The sequence below is a fragment of the Nycticebus coucang genome, chromosome 4, assembly GCF_027406575.1.
Source record: "Nycticebus coucang isolate mNycCou1 chromosome 4, mNycCou1.pri, whole genome shotgun sequence".
NCBI lineage: Eukaryota > Metazoa > Chordata > Mammalia > Primates > Lorisidae > Nycticebus > Nycticebus coucang.
The window spans coordinates 117,040,466-117,056,993 of NC_069783.1; the positions used below are offsets into that span (position 1 = coordinate 117,040,466).

At 47.4% G+C, this 16,528-nt stretch overlaps 1 protein-coding gene across 10 annotated transcripts in view; it reads left to right on the plus strand.

Annotated features, from left to right (window-relative positions):
- RPH3A (rabphilin 3A) overlaps positions 1–16,528 on the plus strand; it is a 325,966-nt gene that overhangs the window by 208,564 nt on the left and 100,874 nt on the right. For 4 of the 10 annotated variants that reach the window (XM_053588107.1, XM_053588116.1, XM_053588115.1 and 1 more), the window contains exons 1-2: positions 1,602–1,852; positions 2,193–2,313. The exons of 3 other annotated variants lie outside the window; for them this stretch is intronic. The gene's annotated coding sequence lies outside the window, so the exon portion shown is untranslated. Of the gene's footprint in view, positions 1–1,601; positions 1,853–1,913; positions 2,036–2,192; positions 2,314–16,528 lie in introns of those variants that run through there. 3 more of the 10 variants (XM_053588109.1, XM_053588110.1, XM_053588108.1) reach the window with 2 other exon arrangements.

Consider the following 16,528-nt stretch of genomic DNA (forward strand, 5'->3'; position numbering starts at 1 on the left):
CATTCAATGAGGTTTTGCCAAAAACATAAAAATCATAGGATGCATTTGAATTTGACTTAAGAGAGAGAAACATTCTGGATCATAGGCTTTGAGTCACATAACCCTGGGTTTGAATACTGCATCTGCAATTTACTATGTAACCTTGAGCAAGAGACCTAATTTCTTGAGTCTCAGTTTCCTCCCCTGTAAAACGAGGACAATGAAAGTACCTTCAAGATGTTACGGTGATGGCTCAAGGAGAGGATACTTGTGAAGTCCCTAGCAGAATGGCTGGTACATAGTAGGTTCTCAAAACCTGTCACCAGTGCCACCACTGCCACCCTATTCATCACTGTCAGTGTCATCACCATAATCATTATCAGCACCATCACACCATCATCTGATGTTGGTGGCCACTGCTACCACCATCCTCCTCCTCCTTATCATCATCTATAAAATGAAGTTCTAAATGGTTTCTATAATCCTCACATTTTTAAAGTCCTGATGCTCATGGGGAGAATTAAGTGGCCAATACAGTAGATCACCCTGAGCCATCTGGATGGGAAACTTCAGATGAGAATCCTTGAGGATTTGCTTTGGAGAGAAGTTCCAAGAAGGGCTTGGTCTGTGTGAGAGTTCCTGTCCTTTCCCTAACCCGAGCCCTTTCCCAGAGTCGTCAGGAATAGAACCCTAGAGCTCTGGAACACCAAGAGCTGGGGGAATCCATTCCTCTTTGTATATTTTTGCCTTTAATGATTTTATTTCCTTGTCCACATAGTGACTTCATTTAAGAAATCCAGTCTAGATGTTTTGGGGATGGGTGTTTGGCCAAGGGTCAACTATCTGGTTTAGAACTTCAAAATGTCTCTCCTTTCCATTCAGACATATGGTAAAGGGTGAGGTTTGCACACACCATCTTAGGCTGGCTGTCAATTCCTTCATGCCTCTGCTATAACATTTGAATTTAAGGACAGGTATGGATCATGGAATCACAGCAGCCCACAACTTGGGTGTTCTTATGGTTTCTGTTTAACTTCTGTCTTCCTATCTTTAGGTATTCACATCCTTCATTTACAGACGGGACTTGGTAACATTAAATGATTTTTCCAAGGTTGTGTACGGGCTGGCTTTGGCTTCCAGAAACCTTCACCTTCAGTGAAGTCACCTTCCTGTCCCTTAGAAATTTCTATTTCTTAAGCCTCATCCTTCCTTCTCTGAATTCTAAAGCCCCCCAGATACAGGTCAGAAAGCTTTAGTCATGTGGATGAAGAGAGGTTAACCAGGCTGAGCTTGAGGTGGGGAACACTTGGAGACCCCCACACTGGGGTCAAATTCTTCTCTGAGTAGGGAGGAGCTGTGAAGGTCTGTGGCCATGTGGGGACAGGGACTGCAAATCTGTAGTTCCTTTGCTCTGAGAATGAGCTACAGCATTAGAACAAGTGTGCGCTGGGTCAGCTGTTACTGGCTTGACTGTGATGTGGAGCAGTCTCGTCCACCACCCTCTGGACTCCCCCTTCTCTGTGCTAACCAACCAATTACTTAACTTCTCTGCCTGAGAGTTCGCTTCCCGCCCATCCCCTCCTCCGCCGCATTTTAGCGCTGTCCGTGGTGCTGACCGCCAATCCCCTGATTGCCATTTCCACCAGCTGGGATCTCGTGGTGCGCCCCACCGGCTTCCCACCTTTCTTTCTCCAGTCTCCGCACACATAAATCACGGGTGGGAGGCAGGATTGCTCCCCCCGTGCACCGGGAAGCTGCTGCCCCGCTCCCTTGCTCACACGGGGCTTTGCAGTCGTGGTGGCAGCCGCGGCAGAATCCAGCACTGAGGAAGCGATTGATTTGTCTACTAACAGAAGGCTGGAGTTGCCTACACGTACTGGAGAGGAAGGGGGTTGGGGTTGGGGTGGAGGGAGAGAGAGGGGAAGAGAGAGAGAGAGAGAGAGAGAGAGAGAGAGAGACTCACAGAGCATGTGGAGGACAGTCTGAGGGAGCCACTGTCTTTGCCTTATCCACCGACTCACTGACTGGTCTTGAGTTTGCTCTTCTTCCTGCAGTGGTATTTCTCTTTTGTCTTGGTCCTGCATGATTTAGGGGTAGTTGGTGTGTGTGTGTGTGTGTGTGTGTGTGTGTGTGCACGCGCGCGTGTGTGCATGCTTGCATTTTAATTTTATTTTGGGAGGACCAGGAGAGTCAAATGAACAATTTTATTTCAGGCACCTCTGCTGAGCTTTTAAACCAAGTCATCGAGACTTAGCATCATCCTGCCCAGCAGGGAAGGGAGGAGTTGGCAGGAATTTGGCTCTCCCATTCCCTCTGCAATTCTCCAGTGTCGCGGTAAGAGATATTTTTCTTGGTTGTGCAAATGGGCAAGGGGTATTGAAATCCTAATTGTGATGTGTGTGCATGAACTAGTGGGGTAAAGGTAGTTGGGAGGGGAGGAGTGTTGAGGAATGACCACGTTATTTGCCCACATTCTGCAGTATTTATTGCCTAAGTGCACCCCAAAACCAAGTGAGATTTCAGCTCAGTTCCTGGGGGGAGGGGGTAATGGGCTCATGTTTTAGGCGATGTGATCAAGACTGTGGCTTCTGCCCAATTTACCCTTTCCCTTGCAGCAGAAGCTGTTGAAGTAGCCAGCAGTTCTCTGAGTGAATTAATCCTTCACGGGGCCAGGCAGTCTGGGTTGGAGGGTCTCTGGGTGTTCTGATTTGGCAGGCAACCACCTTGATCCTGCTAAATGGGATGGGTCACCTGAGGATCTAAGGTTAACCCTTGCCTGGGCACACTGGGTTTAGCTAGGACAGGGCTTAGATTGTACCATCTTCCAGGGACAGCTGAGTAATTTGTGTTTTTGCAAGCTTGACAGTCCTAGCTTTCCTGAGATGGGAGAACTGGGAGCCACAAAGGGCCACACTTTGCTTGGAATGAGTGATCAGGCCAGCTAGGAGGGAGCAGCCAGCTGCCTGCTGAGCAGATGATATTTTATTTTCACAGGTGGTGTAACCTGTAAGTGATTGTCTGGGGGCGGGGGGTGCATCCTGACACTTGGGAAACTATCATTGAACCCATCTCAAATTAAGGAAGGTAGGGGAACAGGGCTTGTTCAGATTCTGGGGAGGGGTTCTAAGTTCCACCTTCAGATTTGTTCCTGGGAAGATTATACCCTTGCACTAGTTTCTTTTTCTGAGATCTGGATGGGGTAAGGCTGCGCCAACCTGTTAGTGAGTGGGAAGTGGAGGTATCTTGAAACTGAATCCAAAAGCTCACATTTAATTTTAAAATGCTTTTGCTGCTAATCTGTGACCCATCAAAAGGGGATTTCTGTCTTCTTTCTGCTTTAGTTACATCTACCTGTCTGGAAATGTCCTTATTTTTAGCATCTTTGCTATTATCTCAGAGGCTACTTCTGCTCCCCCAAGGATTTCCTCCTTAGGTTCTTGCTCTTAGAAGTGAAAGAAATAAAACATCAGCCCCAGAGACTGGCAAGCCTGAAAAGTAAGCAGGTTCTACTCACTCATTTTCTCCAGCTCCAAAGCCAAGTGGAGACGCTGAAATCCCTGGGCACGTACCTGCTCAGGCAGGACATATAATGCAGAGGGGGGAAGATAGCTTGGTGGTTAGCACCAAAGATTTGATCCACAAAAATCTCTGGCTTCTCTTGCTGGGTGACCTTGAGGAAGTGTTTGCCTTAGTTTCCTCCCTGGGAAGCTTCAAGTGTGAATGATGAATGTGAGGGAATTGGGTTCAAATAAAGAGCCACAGATCTGGCCATGGGTGATATTTAAAATATTGAAATCTGGCACTAACAGATCAGAATGACTAGGGCCCTGGAGGGGGGGGATCTTAATGCTCTGCTGTGCTTGGTGTTAACCCTTTAATTGCTGGGTTATGAGCAGGTTTGAGGGACATCTTGTGGGGTTTTTAAGGGAGCCATGGGAGCCTCAGAACAGCATCACCATCCAGAACAAGAATATTTCAGTATTTTAACTGCTAGTTTAGCCATGCTGTGCACGCCAGCCCAGCTGAGGTGGCAAGGACTGAGTTGTTCAGATGTGGATGCTTCCCAAACATCTTCCTGCTGCCTTCCTTCCTGGGGGGTGGGGGGCGCTAACATACAAGAGGCTTCCCTCCCTCCTCCCCCATCACGTTTGAAATGGCGCATTGTGGTGCACTAGGGAGAGGGAGACAGAAGCTTCTGGAAAGAGACTTGGACTTGGATCAGGAGATCTAGGTTCTAGCCCCAGCTCTGTCTCCCTTTCCTGGGCCTGTTTCACCATCTAGGTATGAGGCAAGGTGAGCCCAAGGCTCCTTCCAGTTCTGTGGTTCTGTGATTATGGGATATGTGTGTGTGTGTCTGTGTGCACGCTCACTCTTCTAGGACACTGAGCACTGTGCTTGAGACTTTATCATGTGTATTTGGGAGGCCCTCTTTGGGATGAAATGGGATGGGGGGGGTCTACCGTGAGGACTTTGTTAGGTTTATAGAGTCCTGTGCTTCATTGGAAAGGGGTCTCTTTCTTTATGGCCTCAGATGCATAGACATTCAGATTTTGCAGCACTCAAAGACCCTGTAGAAACTCTTTTCAGGGGTGGCAGCGAGGACGCCTTTGAGAATCTGAAAAGATGCCTATACACACAAACACACAACATCGGGGGTTCTTGGGCTGTCCCTAATGCTCATCTGAGCACCCCAAGTTCAGAACCTCTGATCTAGTCTGCCCTTTTTTCGGGGGGGGGGGCGCGAGTTCAGAGAGAGAAAACAACTTGCCTAACACCACACAGTAAGTCATGGCAGCAACATACAAGTGCACCATCATGAAAACTAAGGCATCAGCTCCTCACTCCCACTCCCCATACCCAGCCTGGGGTGCAGAGGAGGACACAGCAGCACCTCTCCAGCCCTTGCTGGGAACCAGAAAGCTTAGCCATGGAGACAAATGTGGACATTTGCTTTCCCATTGGCAGCAAGGATGCAGTGCCAGAGATTCTGTAATTCCAGAAGGGTGACCTGGGAAGTCAGTCCCACCAGCTCTGTCTGCCTCTTCCCATCTTAGAGCTCCATACACAACCTGGCTACCTTGTCTGAGGGTGTGTGTTCTGGTTGGGTTGGATGCTCTGGGGCTTTATCTGTATGAAGTCACGTTACCCTTTATTTAACTCTTTGCCTTGCTGTGCATGGGTCCTAGAGATTTCACAATTTTCTAATAAAAACCACCGTGACATACAGACCTGTCTTCTGCTCTTTTACAGTGGGGAGCTGGTTGTAAACGCAGATAAGTCAGGAGTTGATGTGAAAGCATAAGAAGAAAACAGCGTGGTTTATTTTAGTTAAGAGCTGTGGCTGTAACCCAGGATAAAAATGATTCTGGGACCAAGTAGTGGTGGGCTGGAGCTGAGGGGGTTGGATTATTCAGCTACCACCCAGGATGGAGAGCATTGATGCACAGAGAGAATGAAGCAGGTGCCGCAGCCATAGCCCTTCCTCCCTGGGCCCGGCCTCCATCTGCCTCCTTAACCAGGTATGGGCAGCAGTGTGGGGCTCTAGAGGCAACCGGACCCTACCAACAATTCTGAATTGAATGCTTCCTTGCTGTGTGACATCAGGCAGGGTCTCTAACCTCTCTGAGCCTCAGTGTTTTAGGGTAGCATGAAGTGGTGGTGAAGAACATGGGCTCTAGAAATAGATCTGCTGGACTTAGATCCTGGTTCTAGCATTTTGTAGTTGTGCCACTTCACTCCTCTGGGCCTCAATTTCTCCATCAACAAAATGAGGACACTAATGCAGCTGTGAGAATTTTAAGAGCTAATGCTTGCAACCTGCTTAGTACTGAGCCTGGCAAGGAGTAAGTGTTAAACGCCTGTTAGCCATGGCAAAATCACCCCCAACTGAAATAAGGAGAGGGTGAGGTAGAGGAAGGTGAATTCTTTGGGCTGGTTGGGTAGCTGTGCATCCTAGGAGAGAGAGGATGAGGCTTGGAACCAGGAGACTTCCAGCCCCACTTGTTCCTACTGTGGTTTTCATGCAGTTTCTGCAGGTCCCTGGGCCTTGATTTCTTCATCTGTGAAATGGAAATAATGACTCCTTTTCCCTCAGGCTTGTGAGGCTCCAAGCAGCTAGTAGGGCAGTCATGAGCTTGGTGGGCAGGCCCTGGAGAAGGCTTTTAGGAGGAAAAGCCTTACTGACTAGTCTTTTCTTCCTCCAAATGCCTGGGAGGCTTTTGCTGAATCATTCCAGCCTATGTGCTCTGAGCGATGTATTTTCTCTAGGAATCATGGGCTATCCCTCCTTTCCCTGGGAAGTGATTTCCTTGTCACAGCGCTCCTTTTTAGGGGTCCTAAGGTGATACAAGGTGACATCCTTAAGGACCAAGGCTGTGCTGTGTCTGTTTTGGAGGTGCCAATCAGCACACAGCAGGTGCTCAGAAATGACTTGCTGAATGAATAAATAAAGTCTATCTCAGTTGATAGACTTGTGACCTTGTCAGTTTGGGGAGGTGCCTTTGGTTCGTGGCCCAGCTAAAGGCCTGCGTGCAGTAGGTGCTCAGTTAGTATCTGTTGATTGTGATGAGTCATTGGTGAAGGGTTTGGAAGGACTTGGCTCTAGTCTCGGATCTGTGATAGGCAAAGGACAGGCCCCTCCTCCTGTCACAGTGTTCACTACTATTTATTCCCACATCGCACATTTGCTGAATACCTACAGTATACCTGGCACCTTGCTGGGCGCTGGGGATCAAATGGCAACAAGGGCACGATTCCTTTTAGCCCTTATGTAAAGTAAGTGGCTACCTACAAAATGTGATCTTTTGGGGAAGGATGGTACAAAGAAGGCTCTTTAGTCACCCTTAAATACCCAACTTACTGACATCTGAGATTCCATCATTATAGTTTCATTGTTTGTCTTAAGGTTTTGCTCTTGGTTAAAAGTCAGGTGCTTTGCGTGGGTTAATGCATCCAGCCTTATTAAATCACTTACACTTTAATGAGAAGTTATCAGATTTTTTCCCAAAAGTGAGACAGACTTGCTTCTTTTGGAGTGGGGTTTACATGTACTAGGCTTGCAGGTAAAAAAGAAATGGAGGGCAGAGAAAGACAAAGTTGTTGGATTCACGTTCTGTTGGGGCTAAGAAGCTATCTGTGCCCAAAGGGGGCTGATTAGCATGAATCGGGCGCTTCATCTAATTCAATAGTTCTCACCCAAGGACTTGTTAGAAAGGTGCAGACTTGCTGCACCAGAAATCTGAGTGCAAGGACCCCACTGCTCTAAGTGAAGACATTTTTCTTTGTTGGAAAGGTGAAACACTTTTACCAGCGTTCATTATAACAATGGTGGTGTGTTGTAAGCTTCAGATGTTTTACTATGGTGCCTCCCCTCCTCCCCAAGGGGCTGAGTAGGGTAAGACCATTGCCTCTGGCACACACCATTTCCTCTCTGCTCCTGAATCCCACAGCAGCACCAGCTGGACTGAGCAGGTTGTCCCCATTCCCTGCTAACCTCACACAACTCCGTGAGGTTTCTTTTTAGGCAGGATGCTGGGACTTAGGTTCTCAGATGGCTCAGTCACAACGCAGTTAAAAATCAGCTATCTTGCCTGGCCAGACCTCTGGAGTTTCAGGGAACAAAGTTGGTTCTTAGCCCAACTCTTCTCCCGTTTGGGCCAGAGAAGTGGGGGCGGTGGCAGGGCTGAGACACCAGGCTGCTGTATGCAATGTCACTGTGGTTTCCTCAAAGTAATTGTCTTGCTATCATTAGTTTTAATGATATAATGCATGCTTAAATCTCATTGTAATGGAGCTCTGTCAGACTCTGGCTCAGTGATCCCGCCAGTGAGCAAAATAACATGCCTCAGGAAGCAGGGTGTTTTTTTTTTTTTTTTTTTGTCACCACCCTCCCTGCAATTAATCAGCAAGAGGAAACTCATCTGACAGCATCATAAGGATGTTTGGTTTGTGAAGGATTTATTTAGAGAGTGAAGGGGGCGGGAAATCTCTCCTCATCTCTCAATATAACCCGAGTGAGTTCATTCAGCTGCGTTTGCTTTCATTCTTTTTCCTTTCTTTCTTTCCTTCTCCCCCCTTCTTTAATGCACCTACACAGTGACAAGCAGCAACTTGTGAATGGAAGCAGCTTTCAGCAGAGAACATATTATGTAAGCAGGTTTTGGTGCCAGCCATCGATGGCGGGGCGCCGTTCTGGGGCTGCTGAGAAGAGAGAAGCTTTCTCAGAGTTCGCTGGGAGGCTTTTCATGGGAGATGATGCCAAAAAGCATCTGTGTGGTTTGTTCTCTTCCATATCCTTCTCTCTGCCTCCTTTCCTCTTTCTGTCCCCACTTGCCTGGTGCCTTTTCCCTCTGTCACTGTGGTGTTAAGTTTCTAAGTCTTTATCTCTCTGGCTCTCTCTACCCTTTTCCCTGGCTGTCCCCTTGTAGCCTCTCGTCTCCCCTGTCTTCCCTGTCCCCATCTTTCTCTCCTATCCTGGCCTCTCCTCCCATTCTTTGCTCTCTTTCTCCTCTATCTTCCTCCTCTCCTGATTTCTCCACCTTTTTTCATTCCATGTCTAAGACACGCAGAAATGACTTGTGCACTGGTGAGTCCCTGAAACCCAAGGTGATGAGGCCTCCCAGGAGGGTGACCGACTGTCCCAGTTTGCCTGGAACTGGAGGAGTTCCTGGGATCAGGACTTTTTGTGTTAAACCCAGGAGATGTCTGGGCAAACCAGGACAAGTTGATCTTCTTACCTTCAAGTCAAATGCTTGGAATTTTGTAGATTTTTCAAAAGGCCAAAGATTTGGCTTTCTCAGCATTTGCCTGGCTTTCTGCTCCGGTGGTGCACATTGGTTTCTGAAGCCCTCCCCAGCCTCAGCATTCCCTGGGTGGCTCTGGCATGGACTACTTGAGCACACAGAGGCCTGTCCAGCAGAGCCCGGTTGTCATTAAGGGCTGTCTCGTACACTACCACTTGCCAGGCACTGTTCTAGGCCTCGAGGACTCAGCAGTGAATGAGACAAGAGTTTTCTACCCTCCTAGAGCTGACAGCCCAGTGGGCAGCAAAATTAATTAATAAGTAAACACATAAACAAGAAAATTCCAGACAATGTGGAGTGCTGTGAGGGAAGTAGATAGGATGACCTGATAGAGAATGGCAAGTGGTAGGTGGGTGGAGAGAGCCAATTTAATTATAAAAGGGATGGCCAGGGGAGGCTTCAGAGATGACAACATTAGAATTGAGGGCTAAGTTTCTGGGAAGAATCAGCCATGCACAGATCTCAGGGAAGAATGGTCCAAACTGGTGGCAGGGTGCTAGGTGCAAAAGCAGAGCTAAGCGTGGTGTCCACAGACACAAGCAGAAGGCTATTGTGAGTGGAGAGAGGGGGGACGTGGAGTGGGGGGACGTGGACAAGGAGAGAGTGGAGTGTGTAGGGGACGAGGTGGGAGAGGGGATGGGTCATGTGAGGCCTCCCAGGGGAGCAGGGGTCTGGATTTGATTTGATTTGGGAGGTAGGATTTTTAAACCAGAATATGACACGATATAATTTACAATGTTGCTGGTGATCCCTTTGGTGGAGAAGGGACTTCAGGAGGCAGAGTGGAGGTGAGGTAGAGCAGCTGTGATGTAGTGGGGGCCAGGTGGTAGCAGGGAAGAAGGCAGCTATGTCTGGGGTATACTTTTCAGTAGTGTGGACAGACAGGTCTTCCTGATGGATCAGATGTGTTGGGAGAAGGCGAGAGGAATCAGGGCCCACTGAGAGTGGTGGTGGGAGGGCAGGACCTGTTCTTGGCAGTGGTTCAGCAAGCATAATCCTGGGGACATGGAGAGGGCCCTTAGCTGTAACCAGGGCCAGTGGGTTACCAGGTAAGACCAATAAGGTGTGCTCCCTTCCGGGAAGATCTGCAAATGCATGGTTCCCCTCTCTCCAGAAGCAAATGCGCCAGCACAGAGTTTTTTCCTCCCATAAGTGATGGTTGGATTAATCTATCAGCTTGAAGCAGGATGTTGTAACTTGGCAAAGGCAATGAAGCCCCTGCAAGTGGCAAGCTGGGGTGGCTGAACAGGTCTTTCTCCCGAAGGTTTGGAGATTGGGGGCTTGTGGGAAAGGCTATTGGACGTGATGGAAGGTTTGAGCTTCTGGTGATCTTTGATCACCCCTATGATCATTAGAGACCTACCTGTTGTTCCCAGAGCCAGATAGGTCAGTCCAGGAGGGGATCAGCAGCCCTGGGGATGTGCCAAAATATGAAAGCAGGCGAGACTGAATTCCAGAACAGGGCCAGGACCCTGGAGAGAAATGGGAGACTCTGTTCAAAGGGATCACACACCAAGCTTGCCTTTCAGACAGGATCTGATGCTAATTTTGTAGATTTGATTTTCTTTTTTTCCATGGAAGGGTCTGTCTGTCTGGGGCAGCCTTGACCATTGTCTGCAGAGGGGTCTGGGCATGTGTCCTCTTCTGAACAATTGGTAAGTGCTTTGGGAAAAGTCTCAGGGAAAAATGAATGGTGCACACATACACCGGTGACCAGGAGGGGGACTTTGCTTTCAATTGTGATGTGAGGGGAGCTGGCCTCATCACTGAGGCCCTGGAGGACTCTGTGCTTTGTAGATAAGCAGAACTTAGGTTCCGGGGCAAAGTACTGAGAGTCATTCTTTTTCATTTCCTGGTATGTGAACCTTGTAGGCCTTTTCCTCGGTATTTTTCTTTTCTTTTTTTTTTTTTTGCAGTTTTGGCCCAGGGCTGGGCTTGAACCCGTCACCCCCAGTATATGGGGCTGGTGCCCCACTCCTTGAGCCACAGGCGCTGCCCCTCAGTGTTTTATTTTTATTTTTATTCATTATTTATTCTTTTTTTTCTTCATATCCATTCCTCTCCCTTCATAGACCATTCTAGTCCGTTAATGGATGTTTCTTCTGTTTTTATATATCCCCTCAAAACATGTGCTTTTAGTGTACAGACCTCACAGTTTCTCATTTCTTTTCCACTCAGCACTGGGTTTTTAAGATCCATCCACATTGCCAGGTGTCCATCTAATCCTTTGCTTCTAATTGTTGCTATACTAAAAGCCATGAATCCTCTATTTTTTAAAATCCATTTTCTTAAATTATATTAGTTTCCCTCCAGTAACCCAGAGTATTTCTGAGATTTTTCTCCTGCACTGGCTGGCTGGGGTTCTTTCAGGACACAGAGACTCATTTTAACAGAGATTTAATAGTCATTTAGGAGGTGCAGGTAGATGCCACAGAGGCTGGAAGTTTTGCTTTTGATTATTCGCACAACAAACAGTGAGTGTCCCCTCATGACTTCAGAAGCCGTGGGTGTGTAGAGGGCGGCAGATGAGAGCGGTGGTGCAGTTGGTGGGTCCTGCACCTAGCTGGGCTGGGTTTTCATCCTGACTCTGCCGCCCACTGGCTGTGCAACCTTTGCCAAAGTGAGTTTGCCTCTCTGAGCCTCATTTCTTCTTCTGAAAAATGGGGATAGTGATAGTATTCCTTATAGGATGCTGCTTGAGAGCGAGGTAAGATGATGCATGACATGCTTCATGTGATCAAGCTTTTCTTGAGCAGGACCCTGGGGGGGATTTGGGTAGAGAGATGTTTATATCCCCTCCATGTTCTGCTGGATCCACCCTTTGTGCTGTGGGTGTAAATGCTTGTGTGTTTGTGTATATGTGAGTAGTGTGAGTGTCTTGTGTGTGTATTTGGGGGGATGTGAATGTGGGGGTATCATGTGAGCATGTGTGTGATTAGTGTGTGTGTGTGTGTGTGTGAGTGGTTCCCTGGCTGAGGCCAGGACTTTGCCCATGCTGTTAGGTAATTCTCCCCTCTACATGGAGAGACTCATCCTGCGTCATCACACTGACTCCACCCTGCCCCAGGGCCTGGGTTTTCCAACTCTGACACTGACACTGCCTGTGAGAACCGACGGGTGGCAACAGAAAGGCTCCTTTTGGTCCAAAACATGCTTTGAGGGTAAAATGCTACAGAGGCTGGAAGTGGGAGTGCTCAGGTGGCCAGAGAGGCCCCTGTAGGCTCCCCCCAGGCCCTAGGATTGAGAAGACTCCAGAGATGACAAGGCTGTCTCTGGTTGTCATGGCAGCCGGTCTGGGATGGGAGCCTTTATCCCAGTGGGCTGCCACGGGCTGTCAGTGCTGGTTAACACTGTGAGGACAGCCCCAGGTTTCTGCAGCACCTGGTGGGCTTCCCACCTGCTTCAAGCATTCTATCACTGAACTCAGAGGCTCTCCATCTGGGTTCAAGTCCCAGCCGTGCTAAGTAGTTGTTTCCTAGAGCTGCAGTTTCAGTCCAGGGAGACGATGAATTGCGGCTCTTAGCAACCTACGTGCTTCTCTGCGGAGTCACAAAGCACCACCTGGCCTTGGCCCTGCACTTGCCATCACACAAGTGATCTTCTTTAATCTTCACAAAGTCTCAGGAAGGAGGCAGTATTATTATTCCTATTTTGCAGACAAGGACACTGAGGCTAAAGAAGACTGGGGAAACCTCAGTTCCCCAAATGTACACTGTTAAAGGGTAGATTCCGGGACTCAAAACCAGATTTTTTTGACAATGAAATCTAACGTTGAATTTTTATAGCAAGAAAATGAACCTCTCAGGGGGCTCTTTCTTCTGCTCTGTAAAATAGAACAACTATCAATCCCTACTTTACTTACTATTCAGCATTGTTGTGAAGATAAAGCAAATGAAAAGTGTGTTGTTTTTTTTTTTAAATATGTAAAGCTCTGCAGAAATCAATTCTCTAGTCTTCAGCTCCTTATAGCTTGGATCCAAAACCTGAACATCTTCTATAAAGGCCTGGACGCACAGACCGGTAGGAGGCAGTATGCGCAGCCAATAAAAACCCAGCTGCTGCCTCTAGCCATGCTATTTGCCAGCCTGTGACCCTGCGCAGCTTACTGGGCTCTCTGGTGTCAGTTCCCTCCCCTGGACGATGTGAACATTAACACTTATCTCTCTCATAGAGTTGTCATGAGGATTAGAAGAGTTAATAAATATATGGAGCACTTGGAACAGTGCTCAGGACATGGCAACTATATAAATGTTAGCTGTTTATTATTATATAGGACTTAGATTAAAAAAAATTACTTCTAGATTCAATAATGTTTCACCATAACATCTACCTGGGTTTAAGTTCCAGTGCTGCTGCTGTGTGACCTTGAGGAACTTGCTAAATCTCCCTGCATTTCAGTTTCCTCATCTGGAAAACGAGGAGAACAAGGAAAACTATTTTATTGGAATGTTTGGTGGGGGGGATTTAAAAAGTTAATACATAGTCTCTGCTTGGAAAAGAGCTTGGCACATAGTAGGTGCTCAGTAAACATTAGTCAGTATTATTTTGAGGAGAGCTCAACATTTTTTTTTGAGACAGTCTTACTTTGCCACCCTTGGTAGAGTGCAGTGGCATCATAGCTCACAGTAACCTCAAACTCTTGGGCTTAAGCGATCCTCTTTCCTCAGCCTCCCAAGTAGCTGGGACTACAGGCACCTGCCACAACGCCCAGCTATTTGTTGTTGTTGTTGTTGTTGTTATTGTTTGGCAGGCCTGGGCTGGGTTCGAACCCACCAGCCCTGGTGTATGTGGCTGGCACCCTAACTGCTGAGCTACAGAGCTCAACATTTAGAAAGTTTAAGAAGGAGTCCTGCTAATCCTTTCCATCCTGTTCCCACCACCCACCTTCTTTAGGCCTTTCCTCCATTGTCACCTTTCTCAGTGAGGCCTTGTCTGTTCCCCTTATTTAAAATTGCACCCCCCTTCCCGGAACTCTGCCTCCTCCTTCTCCGCTCTATTTCACCCCCTAAAACTTGGCACCGCATACCAACTATCTGCTTTAACTATTTATTTTGTTCATCCCCCTCATCCCACCAAGAATGTCATCACCACCAGAATAGGATAATTTGACTATTTTATTTACTGCTGTATCTCCATACACCGTCTCCATAGGTTCTGGCATGCAGTAGGTGCTTAATAAGTATTTGTTGGATAAACGAATACTAACAGTGTCAGCCTAATGATCCTTGCTCTTGTTTGAAAGCTTACCCCTTCTCCAGACTACTCTAACGAATCTAATGGGTCATTAAACAGCAACAAGAGGGAAAAAAAAATCCCCAAGCCTTAGAAGGGGTGGGGGAGGGGCAAGGGAGGTGTGGCGACATCAGGGATTTGGGCAGGGAGAAGAAAGTGAAGGACTTTTATAAAAGCAGCTCTGCAGCCTGATCTTTTTAACCTGATTAATCACATTAGACTTTTGTCAATATCAACATTACCTCAGCCCTGGCCGTGGCAGCTGGTGGAGCAGCAGACTTATTCAATATTTAAGAAGCCCTGCGTTGCGGGCTGAGGGTTTGGGCCACCAGTGGAAGCACGAGCAGCAAATGTTCAGGGGTGGTGTCAGAAATGAGAGACAGAAAAGCCAAAAAGCCCTCAGCCTCTCCTGGCTTCCCCCAGCTTCTGGTAAACAGTGAACAGCACACCCCAGTGTTTTTATCTCTGATCCAGGATAAGACAGCACAGCCAGCGGAAGGGAAACAGTATACTGGAAAATTTGGCCTCCTGGGTCCCCTTTTCTATCGTTGCATCATAAAGGGGTGGTTCTCAGAATGCCATCTGCAGGCCAGTAGTACCAGGATTGCCTGGAAATTACTAGAAATGCAAATTCTCAGGCTGTGTCCTAGACCTCCTGAATCAGGCACTCAGGGGTCCAGGGAGCAGCATTGATTTGTATTTTCATCAGCTCTCCAGGTGATTTGGATGCACTTGAGTTTGAGACATGCCAGCATGAAGGGCAAGCTTGTGGGCAGGTGGTTCTCAGCCCCGGTGGAGTATTTTAATCACCTTGGGTAGTTTTGAAATGTATGGTTGCTGGGACTCACTCTGAGAGTTTCTTCTGTAGTTGGTTTGGGTGGGGTCCTAGCACTGACGTTATAAAACTGCCTCTCTCCCAAGTGATTCTAGGGCAGCAGTTCTCAACCTGTGAGTCGCAACCACTTTGTAACGATGAAAATACATCGCGGCATTAGGAAGGTTGAGAACCAGTGTTCTAGGGCAACACCAGGATGTGAGTCTTTGTTTACTACCTGCGTGACTTTAGTGAGTTGCCTTACCTGGCAGTGCCTCAATTTTGGCATCTGTAAAATGGACTTTTAAACCTCACATCTTATGTGACTTTCAAAGAAATTATGATGGTTAAGACAGATGCTCTTACTGTGAAATGGCAGAGGGGTGTTGCGCCGATGGGGGAGTTTATAAGGGTTTCACGGGATATGCCAGTGCCTCTGTGGCTATTCTTGACTGTTTCCTTCTGGTTGCCTGATCTGCCTCCTCTTGACCTTTTTGGGATCTAGGGCCACAAAACCCTCACCGTACAAGAATTTAAAAAGAGCACTTGAGGCTCCGCAGTGTAGAGATTACCGTACCCGGGAGAGGAAAGTGGACATAAAGTGCTGAAGGCAGAACAAAGCGAGGGGGGATGGCTGTAAACTCAAACCTTACAGCCTGTGGCAGGCTTCCGAGCGGAGGTGAGCTGACTGAGGCGGAGATGAGCATCACTTTCCCCATCCTCTTACCTCTAAATCCCCAGCCTTAATGCTGCGCCTTCTGCTGGCTTCAATTCTATATCCTAAGAGCTTGATTTTCCGCTTCTATTCTATGTGGCCAGTTCCCTCAATAAGCAAGCACTGAGTGAGGAAGTAAAAAGGCTTGTTGGGGACACTTCAGTTTTCTTTCTTGATTTTTCAGGCCAAAAGCCCATAAATAATTCTGCAAACCCTCATCCTTTCTTTAAGAAGTGACCTTCAAGTTTTCCTCCCTTTCCTCTAGAAAGAGCTGGAAATCCAAACAGAGGGAACTCAAGTCTCACATGTCCTCAACTTTGAAAGGTGGAAATCTTCCTATACCCTGAAATGCAACCCCCTTCAGTGACCCATTTTATTGCGAAAACCAAGCTGGCAGGTTGGTTTGGGATGAAGCACTTGCAACTACCTGTATCTCACCCTTGGCTCCTACAACCCTTTCACATTGGAGTACATTCTGCAGGTGCTAGAAACAGCAAACACACTATAAACCCATTGGCTGATCAGCCTTGGTTCATTATCTGATCAGACTCCAGAAAGGCTTGTGCTACACGATCCCTGTAAGTTTTCTGTTACTGGTAAATCCCCAAGCCAATGTGTTCACTCTTGGCAGATGATCTTCCTTCTCTTTGCCCACGCCTGCCCCACAAAGGCGATGGCAGAGGAACAGGGTTGAAACGCACTTTGGATTTCTTACGAGAGAAGTTGGCCCAGAAGTAAGCCCTAAGGACAGGATGCTGTATGTCTTAGGCACTTTTCCTCCTAAATTGGCTTTTTTGCATCAATTATCGGATTGTCTGTCCCTTGCCTCCCCCATACTGACAAATAAAATAGAAAGTGGACCAAACTACTAAGCATCTGTCCTACTTAATATTCCTCACTGAAAAAGGGAAAGTGAAAAGGTAAGAATGCTTTCCAATTCTAGTATTTTATATGTATTTATATATTATATAATACATCTTATGTATT